Raw genomic sequence first — 18,937 nt, forward strand, 5'->3', positions numbered from 1 at the left:
TCTCCGTGTTTATGCAACAGCGAGGCAACGACAAATATACCTAAAGATAGCTTAGTACCAGCAGTCATAGCATTTGGAAATTCTTACTTCGATTCGAGGAACAATAACTTTTTAAAGACGATCATGAAGGCTGATTTTCCTCCCCATGGAAAGGATTTTATTGGTGGGAAACCAACAGGAAGATTTACAAATAATAAGCCACTTGCTGACTGCTTGGGTAAGTAATTTGAACAAAATTAATGTAATACATGTACTTATAAAATAACTTGCCTGACCACTAAAAACTTAACTATTTGATATCAAGCTGAGAAACTTGGAGTGTGAGATTATCTTCCAGCATATTTGGACCCTTCTCTACAAGGTGATGACATGGTTACCGGTGTATCATTTGCTTCTGCTGGCTCTGGTTTGGACACCACAACAAACAAACTGCAGGTATACATTTTTTTTTTGCTATTATATTTTTCGGCGAGCTATCTGTTTCACCTTTTTTAACTTCTCATCGGTGTATGGCCATTAGAATGTTTTGTCATTACCAGATCAAGTAGAAATGTTCAAAGAATACATTGATGTGAAGCTCAAAGGGATTGTTGGAGAAGAAGAAGCCAATAACATAATAAGCAAAAGTCTGTATTTGGTGACAAGCAGCACCAACGATTGGGTTAAAGTTACACTGCTATTCCAGTAAGAAGAATTCAATACAACACGACTGCTTATGCTAGTTTGTTAGTAGAAAAGGAAACGGAGTTTATACAGGTAATTCCTTGCGTTAGTTTTCGGAGAAGTGTGTTTGTTGTCATATTACCGTCCTTGTGTAATTCCTTGATCTAGTTACCGTGTGTACGTGCTAACATTTCAAATATGTGTTTAAGGAAATGCACAAATTGGGAGCAAGAAAGATGGTTTTCTTCAACACACTGATAATTGGATGTTTTCCAATCGGACGAACCTTAGAGGGAGGATTAATTAGAAAATGTGGAGACCCGTTAAATGAAGAAGCACAAACCTTCAACACAATGCTAAACCGTCGAATCCAATTTCTTGGTAGCAGCCTCCCTCTGTCAAGGTTTATTATGGTTGCTTACTTCAAGATTGTGCAAGATATCATCGAAAATCCTCTCAAATATGGTATATATGTATGTATGTATGTATGCATGCATGCATGCATGTTCTAGTCGTAACTAATATTCTAGTTGAATACCAAAAAAGTAGTTGTGTTAAATACCTGATGCTTGAGGATTGGGAAGAAATCTAACATGACATGGACCCAAAAATTATTTCATGCATATAACACGAGCTTTTAAGTCTTCAAATAAACACAGCCCATTATTCAATTTTTGGTTTAACTTGTTGCAAATTAATACTACAGTTTAGAGCAAGAGCTACAACTATATGTAAAATTATTATGTTCAAAATAACTTTATCTTTAAATTTAACACAAGATATATAATTAGCTTAATTCATGACCTAAAAACATTTATTACATAATAAATTATTAAAATTTAATTTGATTTCTGTATAAGGACATAAAACTAAATAAGTTACCCCCTAATCCCTTGTTTTCCTTTGTTCATTTGCAGGCTTTAAGGTAATAGACAAAGACTGTTGCGGAACTGAAACAATAGAGTTTGGGCTTTTGTGTAATGAACTCAGCCTGATATGCCTAGATGACTCGAAATACTTATTCTGGGATTCTATTCACCCAACAGACAAGGGATATAACATTGTTGTGATAATGCTCTTGATGATATTAAGAGCATTCTGGTCTAAAACCTTACAGAGACATACACGTGGAGTGACACTTGTCTACAACGAATATGTGATATCTTCATGGTTTATTTAAACGCATAAATATGGGTATAAGTATTTAAAATAATTGATGCGTTTGTTGAAGTAACACAAAATTACAAGCTTACAAATTAATATAAATAGTAACAGAGTTTAATGTTATCAGAAAATATTATATAATGAAAGAAATTAGTTAAAAATGCCTTGGCCGATTGTTTAAATTAGTTTAATGTTTGATAAGCGGGCGAAAATCTCTTACAAACTTCAATACTTAGGTGAATTAATATACTTAAACAAGGAGCATATGCATGGTTGTAAAATCCGTTAGGCGGTCCTAGACGGTCGACTAGGGAGTCGCGAGTACTCGGGTGTAGTCGGGGATTACTCGGAAAATACCTACGGAGTACTCGGCCGAGGCGGGGAGTACTCGATCTAGGCGGGGAGTAATCGGGGAGCACTCGGCCGCCTACTCGGGAGTTTTACAACATTGAGCATATGTATATCTTCTTTAAAATCTGAAATAAAAATCTTAACATTTTGGTGAATTGAAATACTAAATCATGGAGAACACGCAATATTTTTTTACGAATCTTTGTTTAATCACAAGTCTGGATATCCTAATGGTATAGAGATTAGTATCACAATTCAGCACAGTTTTTCTAATTGATCAATCATTTGTTATTGCTTAAAGCACTTGCAAGAGCATCTAGTAATGGGTGTTCCATATTCTTACAAAACGTAACATTTGGACTATTTAACTTTTTCAAGATAAATTTTTACAAATCATGGTATGCCTTGTAAATCACTAACATTTTTTATTTTCTATTTGTTTTACTCTTATAACTTTTAAAATGCGATGCTTATAAAGATTCGATTATTCAATTGCGAAGTGCCTGATATTTGTATATGTTTCGATATAACCTTTGTTTAAAACTGTTAATGATACTGTACAATTGGTCGAAACATGAACATAGTCATCAAAACTGCTTCACCATTTACCTTTTAAAAAAGCATTGACTACGTTAACCAGTTCACCATTCTAACAAACAATATTCAAACGTGAATATTTGGATGTATATATGTCGTCAATTGGGTTTACATGCATTTTTTATAATTTTTTTATAGTCTACTGTTTATGAAATATGCAAACCCACGGAATCGCGTGGACAACATGCAAGGCTAATAGTTGAAATATATTCTTCAATTAACAATATACTAACTTATTTGACCCGTGCACGACACGGGTGGACGTATAGAAATCGTCTAACAAACATATATAATTTTATATTATATTGTAATTTGTAATATGTTTTTTCTAGGACGATAACATGATATTTAGTTGTAAATAATACTGGTACGAAAGGAAATTATTATCAGACATAAAGATAAACCAAAATAAGATACGAAATACAATGTTTAGAAAAACAATTAAAAGTAAAAAATTTAAAATTCATAAACTAATAAGTGTGTAGTTAGCGTAAAGCAAGGCATGTGTCTACCATGAGTTCATATTCATATTCAACCAGTAAATCAAAGAGACATTCGATAAGAAAATTGACTAAAGCTCAATGAACTACATATTTAACCAACATGAATTAAAAATTTGTTATAAACATCACACCTTATAGTCAATACCCTGAGTTTGAGTAAAACCTTTCGCGACTAGCCATGCTTTATAAGTCTCTACATTTCCATGCATGTCGATTTTCTTCTTGAAAATCCACTTGCTCCCTACTGCCCGACACTTGGGGGTAGCTCAACCAAGTTCCAGACTTGATTGTCATGCATAGATTGCATCTCGGCATTCATGGCATCTTGCAATTTCTCAGATTCCGGATCTATGATAGCAAATTTGTAATTAGTAGGTTCGTCGCTTGACTCGGCTACTAAGAGGACCTCGGGACCATCTAGATGTCATAGGTATTTAGAATTCGGCACGCGAGTCCTATTACTTCTGCGAACGCTTGTGTTCATGTCTGATGTATCAGCAACAACAACTTGTTCAGACGTTCCAACTTCCTCAGCGGTAGTTTGTAGTTCTTGAATTTCTTCAAGATCGACAATATTATCTCCAGTTCCTCGATCGAGAATTTTCCTTCTCGAGAAAGTGGCCCTTCCTTTTGATAGAAATCACATTTGTATCAAAATGGAAAAAATAATATCCGCTTTGGTTATAGTATCCGACGAAAACAACTTTTACGCCGCGAGGATCGAGCTTATCGTCAGAATCACTAGTGACATAAGCATCGCATCCCCATACTCTAAAGAAAGACAAATTGGGTTTTCGCCCATGCCATATCTCATATGGGGTTTTGCTTACCTTTTTAATTGGAGCCAGATTGACAATGCGGGCGGCGGTCAAAAAGGCAAAACTCCAAAAGGAGTGAGGGAAGTTAGTTCTACACATCATTGATCGGACCATGTTTAGCAAGGTTAGATTTCTCCTCTCGCTCATGTCATTGTGTTGGGGTGTGCCGGGTGGAGTGAGCTGTGAAACAATTCCACGCTCTTTTAGATGATGCATGAATTCTGAGCTGAGATACTCTCCACCTTGATCTGATCGAAGCATTTTAATAGTTTTCCCAAGTTGGTTTTCTACTTCGTTTTGAAACTCTTTGATTTTTTCAAAAGTTTCATGCTTGTGTTTCTTAAGATACACATAAGTTTATCGACTGTAATCGCCAATAAAAGAAACGAAGTATCTTTCATGATTTCTAGACATGGTTCAAAAAGGACCGCATACATCGGTATGTATGATTCCTAGCAGATCCTATGCTCGTTCATTCTTATGAGTGAAGAAGTCTTTAGCGAGTTTTCCAGCTAAGCAAGATTCGCAGTCATCAAAAGAGTCCGGTCCTGTGGATTTAAGAATCCCTTCGGATTGGAGTCTCTTAACTCGTGCCTTGCTTATGTGGCCAAGTCGGCAATGCCATAGAAATGTATCATTGATGCCAGATCTGATACGTTTTAAAAGATTATATAGATTATTGTTTATTTGAACATCAACCTCATAAATACTATTTCGAGGTTTAGCCTCAAAATAAAAGATATCATTCAAGTAGGCAGAAATAGCAATACTATTAAAAATGTACTTAAATCCTTGTTCAAGTAGTAAATAAACTGAAATAATGTTTCTGGTCAAACCAGGAGCAAACAAACAGTTATCCAAAGTAACTACAAGGCCAGACGGACAAGCAAAACGATATGTGCCAATTGCAAGAATCGGGACTCTCTTCCCATCACCAACGATGAGTTCCATGCTACCTTGTTTCAGAGTCTTCCAGTTTTCAGGCTCCTGCAAGACATTAACGATGTGGTAACCACATCCGGTATCAAATACCCATGTGTTGCTAGAGACAGTGAAAAGTTCAATAACGTAAATATAAATACCTTTAGAGGAGCTTTCAACATTGGCCCTCTGCCTTTCTAGCTCAGCAAGGTAGTCGAGACAGTTACGTTTCCACTGTCCCATTTGGTTGCACTTGTAGCACTGGCGCTCCTCAGGAGGCGGCGGTGGTACCTTTGCAACACCTTTGTTAGTGTTGGTGGCAGACCTGGCAGCAACAGTAACCTTCTTCTTGCCTTTACCGTTATAAACCCGGATCTTGGGTTTAGGCTTGACGACACCAGCAGATCGAACCATAAGAACTTGATTGTTTTTAGAGGGAATATTCATCTCAGCCGTCTTAAGCATTCCATGAAGCTCCGGCACTGTCTTCACCCAGCCATTCATATTGAATTTCATTACAAACTGGTCGTAAGAGCTGGGAAGAGAGTTCAGGATGAAATCCTCTGCCATTTCATCTGACAGGGGATAATCAAGTTTCCTTAGTTGTTCAATGTACCCTTTCATCTTTGTAACGCCCGCTAACTTTTTGGTTTAAAGATATTCAGCATGTAGAGTATGTATATTTCTCGGGTGTTATTCGGCATCTTTCGTTGACCCGACCATCTTCCCGGTACGTTATATCATTTAACTTTACAACCAAAATGTTAATTCTTTATAATTGGAGGGACCAGATGTGAAAAATGTTTATAACATTTTCCTTAGTCTTCACCCAGCCATTCATATTGAATTTCATTACAAACTGGTCGTAAGAGCTGGGAAGAGAGTTCAGGATGAAATCCTCTGCCATTTCATCTGACAGGGGATAATCAAGTTTCCTTAGTTGTTCAATGTACCCTTTCATCTTTGTAACGCCCGCTAACTTTTCGGTTTAAAGATATTCAGCATGTAGAGTATGTATATTTCTCGGGTGTTATTCGGCATCTTTCGTTGACCCGACCATCTTCCCGGTACGTTATATCATGTAAATCGGCAGGTCAACGAAATAAACAAGCCTAACCCTAACCCTTTTCATTATTCCGATCGGCAGCCTCTCAGCCCCACCCCCCCCCCCCCCCCCGTGATTTTTCCTTTTTTCGGCCAATTCGTGAGCGCAAAACATCAATTAAAGGTTAGTACTACAATTCACCAAGTCTTTTACACCATAATTGGTTGTTATAACACGCGTATTGATCGATTAATGGCTTGTTGTAGGCTAACCAGGTGGCTGTCCAATTGAGAATTTCCGGGACTGTTTTGGTTGAGGTTTTTGTACCAAAATCTTCCTAGGTATGTCTAGTATAACATACTTAAAAATTATGTTCATTGGTGTTCGTTAGATTGGTCAACTAGTTGTAGTTAGATTGTTAGTGTTCGGTTGACTAGAATTGTAGTTTGATGTGTTTAACGTGAGTGTTGATGTGATTAACGACCAATTCAGCTCGGGGGCACTCGGTTTGATAGGGCAGTTTAAAAATCATTTTTATAAGTTTTGGGGCTGAATTGGTTGTCGGTTACTCCAATGGGTCGGTACAACGTGCAATTGCGTTTATTGAATAGTTGGTGCGTTGTACTTGCGAGTACCGACCCATTTGACTCGTGTAGCATCGTGTGGACTTGTTGGTTGTGATTTTATTATGTTTGGTCCACACAGGGCTGAGTTGGATGTTAATGGCCTAAACGTCTCTTAAACGCGCATATTGGTATCACCTAGTGCTTCCGGGGGTAATTTGGGAATTCTTTATTCCCGGGAGTGTCTAAGGGTCGTTTTGGTGAATGTGAGGCCTCGGGGGCTGTTGTGATTTAGTTTGATGAGGTCGAGGCTTTAGGTGACCCGAACCCCGTTAGAACGTCTCGTAGGATAAACGAGTCATCTTGATGTCATTAGTATTGATTGAATGTAAATCGGCAGGTGTTTGAGTCTTGGGATTACATAGTGATTCTCTAGCTCGTGGTGAATCCGTGTCTCGTGTCAGGTGAGTTCATGATGCCCCTTTTAACTCTTTTTAAATTTTGGGCTAGCATGCATACCTAAACGATTTTGCTTGATGAAACATTTAAACTATTTTATATAGGCTTGCTCGTATATGGTAGTCCTTGGGTTGTTATAATATGTATGTATATATTATTGTATGGCCAATATTTGGCGATGTCCGTAGTCGTTATCGACTACGAATGTTACGTATGCCTACTTTGTGTTTGTATACATTGATGAGATGTTACGTGTTTGGGTTGTATGTTTGCTCGACCCTGATGTTATTACTTGGATGTTATATATATATATATATATATATATATATATATATATATATAGGGATGCACTTATAAAGATGTTTATATGTAGGTTTGTATATGTATATATACATAAGGATGATTATTTATCGAAGATGATGGCCTAACTGATGTATCCCTTTTATAGTTTATAACATTTGGGAATGACTATTATGATTAACATTATTGATGTTATTTATTAAAACTTGAACTCACTCAGCTCAAGCTGACTTTGTGTGCATGTTAGTGTGAGTTTCAGGATAGGAGGTGGATGCATTACCGCTTGGACGTGCACGAAGCTAGTTGGACGGTGGAGAGCATGCTTAGTCGGATGTTTCAATAATAATAAACGTTTTCTTTTTATCATTTATTTAAATAAATTTAAATTGGTTTTAGGCATAATTCCCGGGTTTTGGGAACTTATTTTATTATTTATGTTTTCCACTGAATTATACTCTGAATTGGTTGTTTTAATGAAATGAACTATTTTCAAGTTTAAATATTTTTATAAGTTTTTTGTATGAATAACAACTGTGGGGTTCCCGGGGTTCGGGGCCTTACAAGTTGCTATCAGAGCCATGGTTCGAGGGATCCGAGCATCCCCGAATGCTTGGACTCGAACTGTAAGAAAAGAGACTAGTATGCCCACCGCGAGTAGCTGCACGCCAAGAGGTAACTTTAAATTATTTAGTCATTCCTTTGAATTTAAAAGTTTCCTGTATGTGATTAACTGTTTAAGTGTTAGATAGAAGGCTAATGTGGTTAGGGGCAGGGGGTGATTAGGACGGGCGGGTAAAGTAAACGAGTAATTACACTTGATCAACGTCATTAGCAATTTACCCTTACCTTACATGTTCTAAATGCCACTTATACTTGACCGTGTTAAAATTCTGTCTTTGTAGGGATAAGTCATGGTTAATACTCGAGCAGCTAAGAGAGGCCGTCCCAGTGTATGTGGTCGTGGTCGTATGCCACATGCCGATACCGAGAATGAGATTCCTAATTCCTAGCAGGAAGCCCCGATTCATGAGGAGGGGGATAACCCCGCCTTAGATCCTGCTATGCGCGTGGCTATCGCGGACGAGGTTTACCAGGTGCTCCATAGCACCATTCCCGAGATCGTTGCTGAGGCCGTTAGGGCCATGGAGGAGTCTATGGTTGGTAAGAGTTCGGGTAAAGAAAGGAAGGGTAGGGAGACGCAGGTTGATGAGGAGGAAGAGGTGTATGTGCCGAGTGGGGATAAAGACGAAGTGCGGACTATTAGTGTGTCTACTCGGGGTTGCTCATATGGTGACTTTAAGAAGTGTGACTCCCCTTCTTTTGATGGTACTAAGGATGCGTTGGCAGCACATCAGTGGGTGAGGGAGATGGAGGCCGTTCTGAGAGTCAGTAAATGTAAGGGGGATGACATGGTGACTTATGCTACTGCCTCTTTTCGTTTTGAGGCACTGTATTTGTGGGACAACTTGGCATAGGCTATGGGTGATCGTTTGATCAGGAGGATGACATGGGATGAGCTGAAGGAGTTGGTTCTCGATCAGTTTTGTCATCCACATGAATTGGATAATATGGAACAGGAATTCTTGACCTTGGAGGCGGGTAGTTTGACGCATCGGGAGTATACCACAAAGTTTAACCAGATGGCTCGCTTATGTCCCGATTTGATTAATCCTGAAGCCAAGAGAATTAAAAAGTATGTGAAGGGGCTTACGACAGATATTCGTAGGGGTGTGGTGACCACCGACATGAAATCTTTTCACTCGGTGGTTACCCTAGCAGGTACATTGTATGATCAGAGGGATAAGTTACCGCCGACCGAGACTAGGAAGACTTGGAACACTAATTCGTATGATAAGCGGCCCGGGGGAAGCAATTTTAATTCGTCTGAGAAAAGGGTGAAGACTGAGACTTCTGAGTTTAAGAGGGATGCGGCGTTCGGTAATTGCAAGAAGTGCGGGAAACCACGCAAGGGGGAATGTAAGAGTGGGTCTGGCTCCTGTTTTTGTTGTGATAAGGTGGGACACCCCCATTTCGAGTGTCTGACGTTGACTTGTTTCCGCTGTAAGGGTTCCGGTCACTTGGCATCAAACTGTCCTATCAGTAAGGTGGGGGGGGTCCGATCAGGGGACTTCCTCGAGGGGGAAGATGGAAGAGAAGCCGAAGGCCAGGGAGAGGGCCTTCAACATCTCCAAAAGGGAGGCGAAGGATGATGCAGATGTTGTTTCAGGTACTTTTCCTTATTTAGCTTTTATTCTACCGTTATAATTTCTTATTCCTTTGGAATTGTATGTGATGATCATGTAGCTAAGCAGTAGTATAATATTATCCCAGGTACCTTTTTACTTGATGAATTACAGGCGCCAGTCTTATTTGATTCGGGCGCTAGTAGAAGTTTCGTGTCTACCGCTTTTTGTTCCTCATTGAATAAATCACCCGAGCGCGTAGTCGATATGTTTGAGGTTGAGGTCGCCGTAGGAAAATCCGTTCCCGTGTCTAGGGCTATTCTGGGTTGTTCCATCGAGTTGTCTGGGTATAAATTTCCGGTGCGGTTGTATTTGATGCTGCTTGGTTGTTTCGATGTGATGCTCGGGATGGATTGGCTAGCGAGTGTTGACGCTCAGATCATTTGTGGTCAAAAACTTGTTCTTCTGAGGGCCCCAGATGGGACCCAAATTACGGTCTTCGATGACCGGAATGGTGCAACGCCACATATCATATCTATGCTGAAGGCGGGAAGGTTGATGCAGCGGGGTTGCGAGGCGTATCTAGCGTATGCTATAAATATGAAAACCGAGGTGGCTACCGTCGGTGATGTTCCTATCGTTCGGGATTTTCCGGATGTATTTCCAGATGATTTATTAGATGTGCCACTGGACCGCGAGGTCGAGTTCCAGATAGACCTTGTGCCGGGCGCAAAACCCGTTGCTCGAGCACCTTACCGTCTAGCACCGAATGAAATGAAAGAACTTATGGCTCAGTTGGAAGACTTTCTCGAAAAGGACTTCATTCGACCGAGCATCTCACCTTGGGGTGCCCCGGTCCTGTTCGTTAAGAAGAAGGACGGTAGCATGCGGATGTGCATCGACTACCGTGAATTGAATAAACTCATTGTTAAGAATCGGTACCCTCTTCCAAGGATCGACGATTTATTTGATCAGCTCCAAGGATCTAGTTGGTTCTCGAAGATCGACCTTAGGTCCGGGTATTATCAGTTGACGATTCGGGAGGAAGATATTCCTAAGACTTCCTTCCGCACTAGTTATGGGCATTATGAATTCCTAGTGATGTCTTTCGGTTTGACCAATGCACCGGCTGCGTTCATGGATATTATGAAACGGGTGTGTAGACCGATGCTCAATCGTTCGGTTATTGTGTTCATCGACGAAATTCTTGTATATTCCAAAATCGAATCCGATCAAGCTGGTCATCTCTCAGAAGTTTTGGAAGCTCTGCGAAAGAACAAGTTGTATACAAAATTTTCTAAGTGTTCCTTTTGGTTACATGCGGTTCAATTCTTCGGTCATGTTATTAACCCGAGTGGTATTTTGGTTGACCCTACAAAGGTGGAAGCCGTAAACGAATGGGAATCTTCTAAATCTCCATCCAAAATTCGTAGCTTTCTGGGCTTGGCGGGGTATTACCGCTGCTTCATTCCCGACTTTTCGAAAATTGCTTCATCATTGATCAAGTTGAGTAAGAATAGTGTTAAGTTCATTTGGGGTACTGAGCAGGATGAGGCTTTTCTCGAGTTGAAGAACAGGTTGACGCATGCCCCAATTTTAGCTTTACCCGATGGCACAGAAGATCTGGTGGTTTATTCTGATGCCTCTTATCAGGGGCTTGGGTGTGTTCTGATGCAGCGAGGTCGAGTCATCGCTTATGCCTCACGGCAGTTAAAACCTCATGAGGCGAATTACCCTACTCACGATTTGGAGCTGGCAGCGGTTGTGTTTGCGCTTAAGTTGTGGCGGCATTATTTGTACAGTGTTCCTTGCGTTATCTATAACGATCATATGAGCTTAAAGTATTTCTTCGAAAAAAAGGAACTGAATATGCGTCAGCGTCAATGTTTGGAGTTGATTAAAGATTATGATGTGGAGATTATGTACCATCCCGGTAAGGCTAACATGGTAAACGACGCGTTAAGCCGGAAGGAGACCGAAACCTATTCGTGTGAAATCTTATCAGCATATTCTTAAACCAGATATTTTGAAACAAATAGCCAACGTCCAGAATAAGCTTTGCAGGTGGAGTGGATTATGTTAGAACGTATTTGGGGACAGGAAAAGTTGTTGGAAGATGTCGGTGACGGGGTGAAGTATAAGGATGGGCGTTTATGGGTACCGAGGTATGGGGGATTCAGAGGTAAAATTTTGGATGAAGCACACAAGTCGCGCTATTCCATTCATCCGGGCGCGACCAAGATGTACCAAGACCTGAAAAAGAATTATTGGTGGCCTGCGATGAAGTTTGAGGTGGCTCAGTATGTGAGTAAGTGTTTGAAGTGTCTACAAGTTAAGGACGAGCACTAGAAGCCGTTCGGGAAACTTCAACCATTGGAAATACCCGAGTGGAAGTGGGAGCATCCTACGATGGATTTTGTGACTAAATTTCCTCGTACTCCTAGGGGCAGCTATGACACCATTTGGGTAATCGCTGATAGATTGACCAAGAGCGCTCATTTCTTGCCGATTCGAGAAACATTTAGTTCTGAGTAGCTGGCTAATGTGTTTATTCGTGAGATCATTTCTAGGCACGGGGTGCCGATATCTATTGTTTCGGATAGGGATACACGTTTTACCTCCAGGTTTTGGAAGAAATTTCATGAGAAGATGGGTACCAAACTCCTCATCAGTATCGATTATCACCCGCAGACGGATGGTCAGTCCGAGAGGACTATTCAGACTCTTGAGGATATGTTTCGGGCTTGTGTTATCGATTTTGGTGGTAGTTAGGATCGTCACTTACCGTTGGTAGAGTTCTCGTATAATAATAGTTATCACGCCACGATTGGGATGCTACCGTTTGAGATGTTGTATCGTAGGAGGTGTCGGACTCCAGTCTGTTGGGGTTCCATTGGTTAGAAGCAGTTGGGTAGTTTGGAGGTGGTTGAGGCTACGACTGAGAAGCTCGATAAGATAAAGGCTTTTATGAAGGCCGCTCAGGATCGTCAAAAGTCCTATGCGGATAAAAGGCGAAGACCTATTGTGTTTGAGGCTGGGGACCGGTTTATGTTGAAAGTTTCTCCATGGAAGGGTATTATTCGTTTTCTTAAGAGGGGGAAGCTTAGTCCGAGGTTCATTGGTCCGTTCCATATATTGTCCCGTGTTAGTGAGGTAGCGTATAGACTGGAGTTGCCCGATGAGCTCGCGGGGATTCATCCTACTTTCCACGTGTCCCACTTGAGGAAATGTTTAGCTGACGAGGAGGCCCATGTGCCTCTTGATGATATTGAGGCCCATGTGCCTCTTGATGATATAGAACCGGTCGCCATTCTTGAACGTCAGGAAAAGCGTTTGAGGAATAAAGTGGTTAGGTAGGTGAAGGTGCAGTGGAGGCACCGTAGGGGTTCCGAGGCTACTTGGGAGTCCGAAGATGAGATGATGAAACTCTATCCTCAGTTGTTCCTGTCGCATCGGGACGAATCCCACTGTAAGGGGGGTGGACTTGTAACGCCCGCTAACTTTTCGGTTTAAAGATTTCAGCATGTAGAGTATGTATATTTCTCGGGAGTTATCCGGCATATTTCGTTGACCCGACCATCTTCCCGGTACGTTATATCATTTAACTTTTCAACCAAAATGTTAATTCTTTATAATTGGAGGGACCAAATGTGAAAAATGTTTATAACATAAACAAGCCTAACCCTAACCCTTTTCATTATTCCGATCGGCAGCCTCTCAGCGCCCCCCCCTGCGATTTTTCCTTTTTCCGGCCAAGTCATGAGCGTAAAACATCAATTAAAGGTTAGTACTACGATTCCCCAAGTATTTTACACCATAATTGGTCGTTATAACACGCATATTGATCGATTAATAGCTTGTTGTAGGCTAACCGGGTGGCTGTCCAATTGAGCATTTCTGGGACTTTTTTGGTTGAGGTTTTTTCACCAAAATCTTCCTAGGTATGTCTAGTATAACATACTTAAAAATCATGTTCATTGGTGTTCGTCAGATTGGTCAACTAGTTGTAGTTAGATTGTTAGTGTTCGGTTGACTAGAATTGTAGTTTGATGCATTTAACGCGAGTGTTGATGTGATTAACGACCAATTCAGCTCGGGGGAACTCGGTTTGATGTAAGGGCTGTTGAAAAATCATTTTTATAAGTTTTGGGGGTAAATTGGTTGTCGGTTACTCCAACGGGTCGGTACAACGCGCAATTGCGTTTATTGAATAGTTGGTGCGTTGTACTTGCGAGTTACCGACCCATTTGACTCGTGGAGCGTCGTGTGGAATTGTTGGCTGTGATTTTATCATGTTGGGTCCACACGGGGCTGAGTTGGATGTTAATGGACTAAACGACTCTTAAACGCGTGTATTGGTATCACCTAGTGCTTCCAGGGGTAATTTGGGAATTCTTTATTCCCGGGAGTGTCTAAGGGTCGTTTTGGTGAATGTGAGACCTCGGGGGCTGTTGTGATTTAGTTAATGAAGTCGAGGCTTTAGGTGACCCGAACCTCGTTAGAGCGTCTCGTAGGATAAACGAGTCATCTTGATGTCATTAGTATTGATTGAATGTAAACCGGTAGGTGTTTGAGTCTTGGTATTACATAGGGATTCTCTAGCTCGTGGTGAATCCGTGTCTCGTGTCAGTTGAGTTCATGATGCCCCTTTTAACTCTTTTTAAGCGGGCTAGCATGCACACCTAAACGATTTTGCTTGATGAAACATTTAAACTATTTTATATAGGCTTGCTCGTATATGGTAGGCCTTGGGATGTTATAGTATGTATGTATATATTATTGTATGGCCAGTATTTGGCGATGTTAGTAGTCTTTATCGACTATGGATGTTACGTATGCCTACTTTGTGTTTGCATACGTTGATGAGATGTTACGTGTTTGGGTTGTACGTTTGCTCGACCCTGATGTTATTACTTGGATGTTATATATATATATATATATATATATATATATATATATATAGGGATGCACTTATAAAGATGTTTATATGTAGGTTTGTATATGTATATATACGTAAGGATGATTATTTATCGAAGATGATGGCCTAACTAATATATCCCTTTTATAGTTTAAAATCTTTTGGAATGACTATTATGATTAACATTATTGATGTTATTTATTAAAACTTGAACTCACTCAGCTCAAGCTGACTTTGTGTGCATGTTAGTGTGAGTTTCAGGATAGGAGGTGGATGCATTACCGCTTGGATGTGCACGAAGCTACTTGGACGGTGGAGAGCATGCATAGTCAGATGTTTCAATAATAATAAACGTTTTCTTTTTAACATTTATTTAAATACATTTAAATTAGTTTTGGGCATAATTCCCGGGTTTTGGGAACTTATTTTATTATTTATGTTTTCCGCTGAATTATACTCTGAATTGGTTGTTTTAATGGAATGAACTATTTTCAAGTTTAAATATTTTTGTAAGTGTTTTTTATGAATACCAACTATGGGGTTCCCGGGGTTTGGGGCCTTACAATCTTGACGACATGCGCACTAACAGGTGATCCCTGTTCCATTCTGCAGCTGATAAGCTGCGTCATGGTGTCATAGCGTTCTTGACGGGCTTGTTTCTGGAACTTGCCCTTGAGTTGCTCAAGCATCTCATAGGCACCAAAATCTTCCAAGCCTTTTGCAAGCTCGTAAGACATGGTGGCTAGCATGATACAGGCGATTTCAGCCGAGTCATCCATATGCTTGTCAAGAACCCTCTTGGCATTAGCAGTTTTGTTTTCAGGCTCTGTTGGAACAGGTCCATCGAGAACATAGTGCTTCTTTGCCATGTTGAGAACAAGTCCCAAGTTGCGGTGCCACTCAAGAAAGTTGGTGCCATTCAACTTTTCTTTCTCAAGGATAGCCTTGAGGGTGAATGAGGAGTTATTATCAGTAGACATCTATTTAAATAAGCAAAAGTAAATTCTATTAGTATTTTCGATGTTTTAACCCTATTATTAATGACCCAATAACATTAGTAAATAGGAATTTGAGAATCTGGCTTCCAGTTACTAATGGCAGCTGTAGCACACAACATTAGTAAGTGGTTAGGCAGACAGACAACGATTGCCAATTGTGAATAGAGCACAACTCTCGTTTATGAGGCCTATTAAGACAACATTTGCCTAAGTAGATACGTTTAGCCTCATCTATGCCCACCTTAGTCTCCAGACAGCTGTAGCACGTAACAAGAGAGTAAAGTAATAGTCGCCCTAGTATAGTCACTTGTGAAAGAGCCGGATGTGTCAACGAAACCCTTTCACCTTGAAGGGATAGGCTATAAATCAAGTGCGGTGTTGTAGCTCCAACACTTGAAGTTTCACAGTATGCCTCAAGTGTGACTTATAGTAGGATGGCATAGACTATTAACTTAAATTGGGATTAATTTTAAATATTACCGAATAGAGTAAAAGTCCAGTTTTACTTTATTGATCGAGACAACTTGATAAACACATTCATCTCTCAGGACACTTAGTTTTATATAACCTATTAAACTAAGTTTGTCGCGATAATACCAACCAATTTTAAGTTAATAGTTATGGAAAATTAAATCTAGTTTAATTTTGCAAAACTTGATTGGTTAACTTATTTTAATATATTTGGTATTAGGTTGGTGGTATTATAATCCTATTATAATCAAGCAAGCAACCAAAATAGCAAACAGAATATGTAAATCTTAAATGGCCAAGATTAGTGATTGACCTTGCTAGAGCCTATTAGCAAGATCTATCGGGTCAAGGGGTCACAACACAAAACAACCACAAGGATGGACTCTTGGTGCGTCCCGTCATCTTTGGTAACTCCCACTGACTTTAAGAACTCCATGAGCTCGTCCTCGGTTTCCTTCGGGTCTTCTTCTTTACAAAATTACACTAATACAATTAATGAAAAACTAAACCCTATCTATTACAATTTTGAACCATCAAGGTGGCCAAAAACCGAAAACTAAATACAACTTTTGAACCATCCATATGGCAAAAATAAAAATCATTCAACCAAACAAACAAGGTCGGGCCAGATTTATATATTCAACGAAAAATAAGTCGGGCAATATTTTGGTCAAATAAAATAAATAAAATTTTTGACCAAACTAGAATTGCCCTAATATTTTATCTAGATCAAAAACGTCAACTACCTTGAACTTTATGATGTAGAACCGGTGAAAATACCGGATTCGACTCGTATGTTTTAACCAAGGCTCTGATACCACTGTTGGATTTCAGTGGTGATCAGTTAAAATTTTGTTTATTAAATTCGGTTCAATAAACGTGGCAAATAATAATTAATCACATCAATTAATAATTATACGCAGCGGAATATATATATATATATAATTAATCAGCACCGAAACTGAACCCGACAGGATCCGGTTACAGACAATACGAGTACGAGTCAAAACATTAAATATAAACTAACAATATATTTAAGTTTACCTCGGTTAATAATTAACCGGTTGAGACACCAAAGACTAACGAACCGAGCTAGGTGACACAACGAGATCCAACGACCAATTAGTAGCGGTGCATGACGGCAACGGCCGTGGTGGTGGTATCTGGACTGCAGCGGCGGCAGCTGTGAGCGGCGACGGGCGGCGACGGCTGGAATCGGCAGCAAGCGCCGGCGGTGGCTGGACAGCGCCGGTGGTCGGGCAGCGGCGGTGGTGCTGGTTGGTCGGCGATGGGGTAAAGGAAGAAGGGAGATGGACTTGTTGATTAGCTTAGGGTTAAGGTTATGTCCATAACATCATGTGTTTATATAACCTATAATTAGGTTTAACTAACTTAGTTAGTTATAAATCCAATGGGCCAACAAGTCCACTTCTTGCTCCGAAGCCCGCTCCATGTAATTTCATCTCGTTAAAGTATCTAACCCGGTTAACTAACTTAAGCGGGTCAATGGCTCGTTACCTCACGGTGTAACTCTCACGGGTCATAACCCAGTTGGCCGTATTGACTTACCCGAACCGGTCCATAATTCCAACCCTTATGACTTTATCTGACATTACTATAGCAGGAGCTTCTTGGTCAATTTAGGAACCTTGCTAGGCGAGTGTCAAGCTTCATTCTGGAAGCTTATGTTTATTGCTTTTTTGTTCCTAAGCTTCCCTTGCTTATGAGCATGTGTTTGCTATTCCTTTATTCTTAAGCTTCTTTAACTCGTGGGTAGGGGTACCCACGTCATCAGCCCTCCAATCAGAAGTATTTGGATTGTAATGAGGAATGTTTGTGACTTAACTTCTTTTCTTTTTTCGGATTTTGGCCCCGTGGGTGTTTAATGCTTTTGGGCTCAACGGCATGTCTCTTCATAGACCAATGTATATACCCATTTTGCTGTTTTGGACTTGTTTATTGAAGTCCTTAAGCTGGAAAATGTTTATAATGTACGGTCCGAAAGCTAGAAGCCTAGAAGCTTGTGGCCTGGGGCTTCTGATGCTAAAGCTTAGGACTAGAAGCTAGAAGCTTATGGTGTTTACCTATCGTATGCTATATTGTTAGTTTTTGATTTTTTATTTCGTTATGTTTCTTTTGTTTTGGAAGCTAGAAGCTCATGAGTTAAGACTCCATAATTTATTCTAAGGGTTAGAGCTTGAAGCTTTTTTTTAGAAACTGCTAAGTATCATTATGATATACTAATATGACGGCTGCTGCCTACTTTGTTTGATTGATTTGACCTTTGTGTTAGAAGCCCATTATGCAGCCAACTGGCATAGCTAGAGCTATGTTAATCCTAACCTTCCACCTGTCCGGATTATTAGGGAACTGAAATTAAAAAAAAAATCTCTTTATAAAACTAGAGAACCGCCATTTTCATTATTTCCCTTTAATTTCTCTTGATTTTCACCGGTTACAACTTCCCTTTTCCTGCGGTTTTATTCTTGTTTTTCCTCTTTTATTAAAATAGAAGTTGTTTTTACTTTTTTGTTTTCTTTGATTATGGGTTGTAAGGGTGATATGGCGACTCAATTTTCGAAACTGACCTAGCCGGAACTTGACCGGTTTTGCTCCGATTATGGGATTGGGGCTGATCTTTAGCCGGAATTACCCAAATCTTCTACTTCCGTGTCTGGTTTTCCTCCTGGCAAAATCCCCATTTATACTCGTTATTTTGACCAATGTAACCTTCGGTATCCTTTTACCAAGTTTTTCGTGAGCGTTTTGAAGCATCATAGTGTTTCTCTTCGTTAGTTAGCCCCTATTTTGCCTGGATACTACATATTGAGGTAGTGTGCCGTTCTCTTGGGTATGATCCTGACCTTTTGATGTACCGGAGATTTTTTCAATTGGCCAAGAATGGAAACTGGTTTACCGTGGAGAAGACCCGTTGTGAAGCGGGATTGATTTCAAGTACGGTTGGGCTCACTTCCTCGTGGAG

At 40.1% G+C, this 18,937-nt stretch overlaps 1 long non-coding RNA gene across 1 annotated transcript; it reads left to right on the forward strand.

Annotated features, from left to right (window-relative positions):
* The first annotated feature begins 230 nt into the window (after positions 1-230).
* LOC143600064 (uncharacterized) lies at positions 231-1,145 on the forward strand. Its single transcript, XR_013147410.1, has 3 exons — positions 231-435; positions 521-756; positions 873-1,145. It is a non-coding gene; the product is annotated as an uncharacterized LOC143600064 (long non-coding RNA).
* Positions 1,146-18,937: the final 17,792 nt, after the last annotated feature.

This window comes from Bidens hawaiensis, unplaced genomic scaffold (assembly GCF_021521415.1).
Source record: "Bidens hawaiensis isolate Kalapana, Puna unplaced genomic scaffold, B.hawaiensis_p1.1 tig00053263_1, whole genome shotgun sequence".
Classification (NCBI taxonomy): Eukaryota; Viridiplantae; Streptophyta; class Magnoliopsida; order Asterales; family Asteraceae; genus Bidens; species Bidens hawaiensis.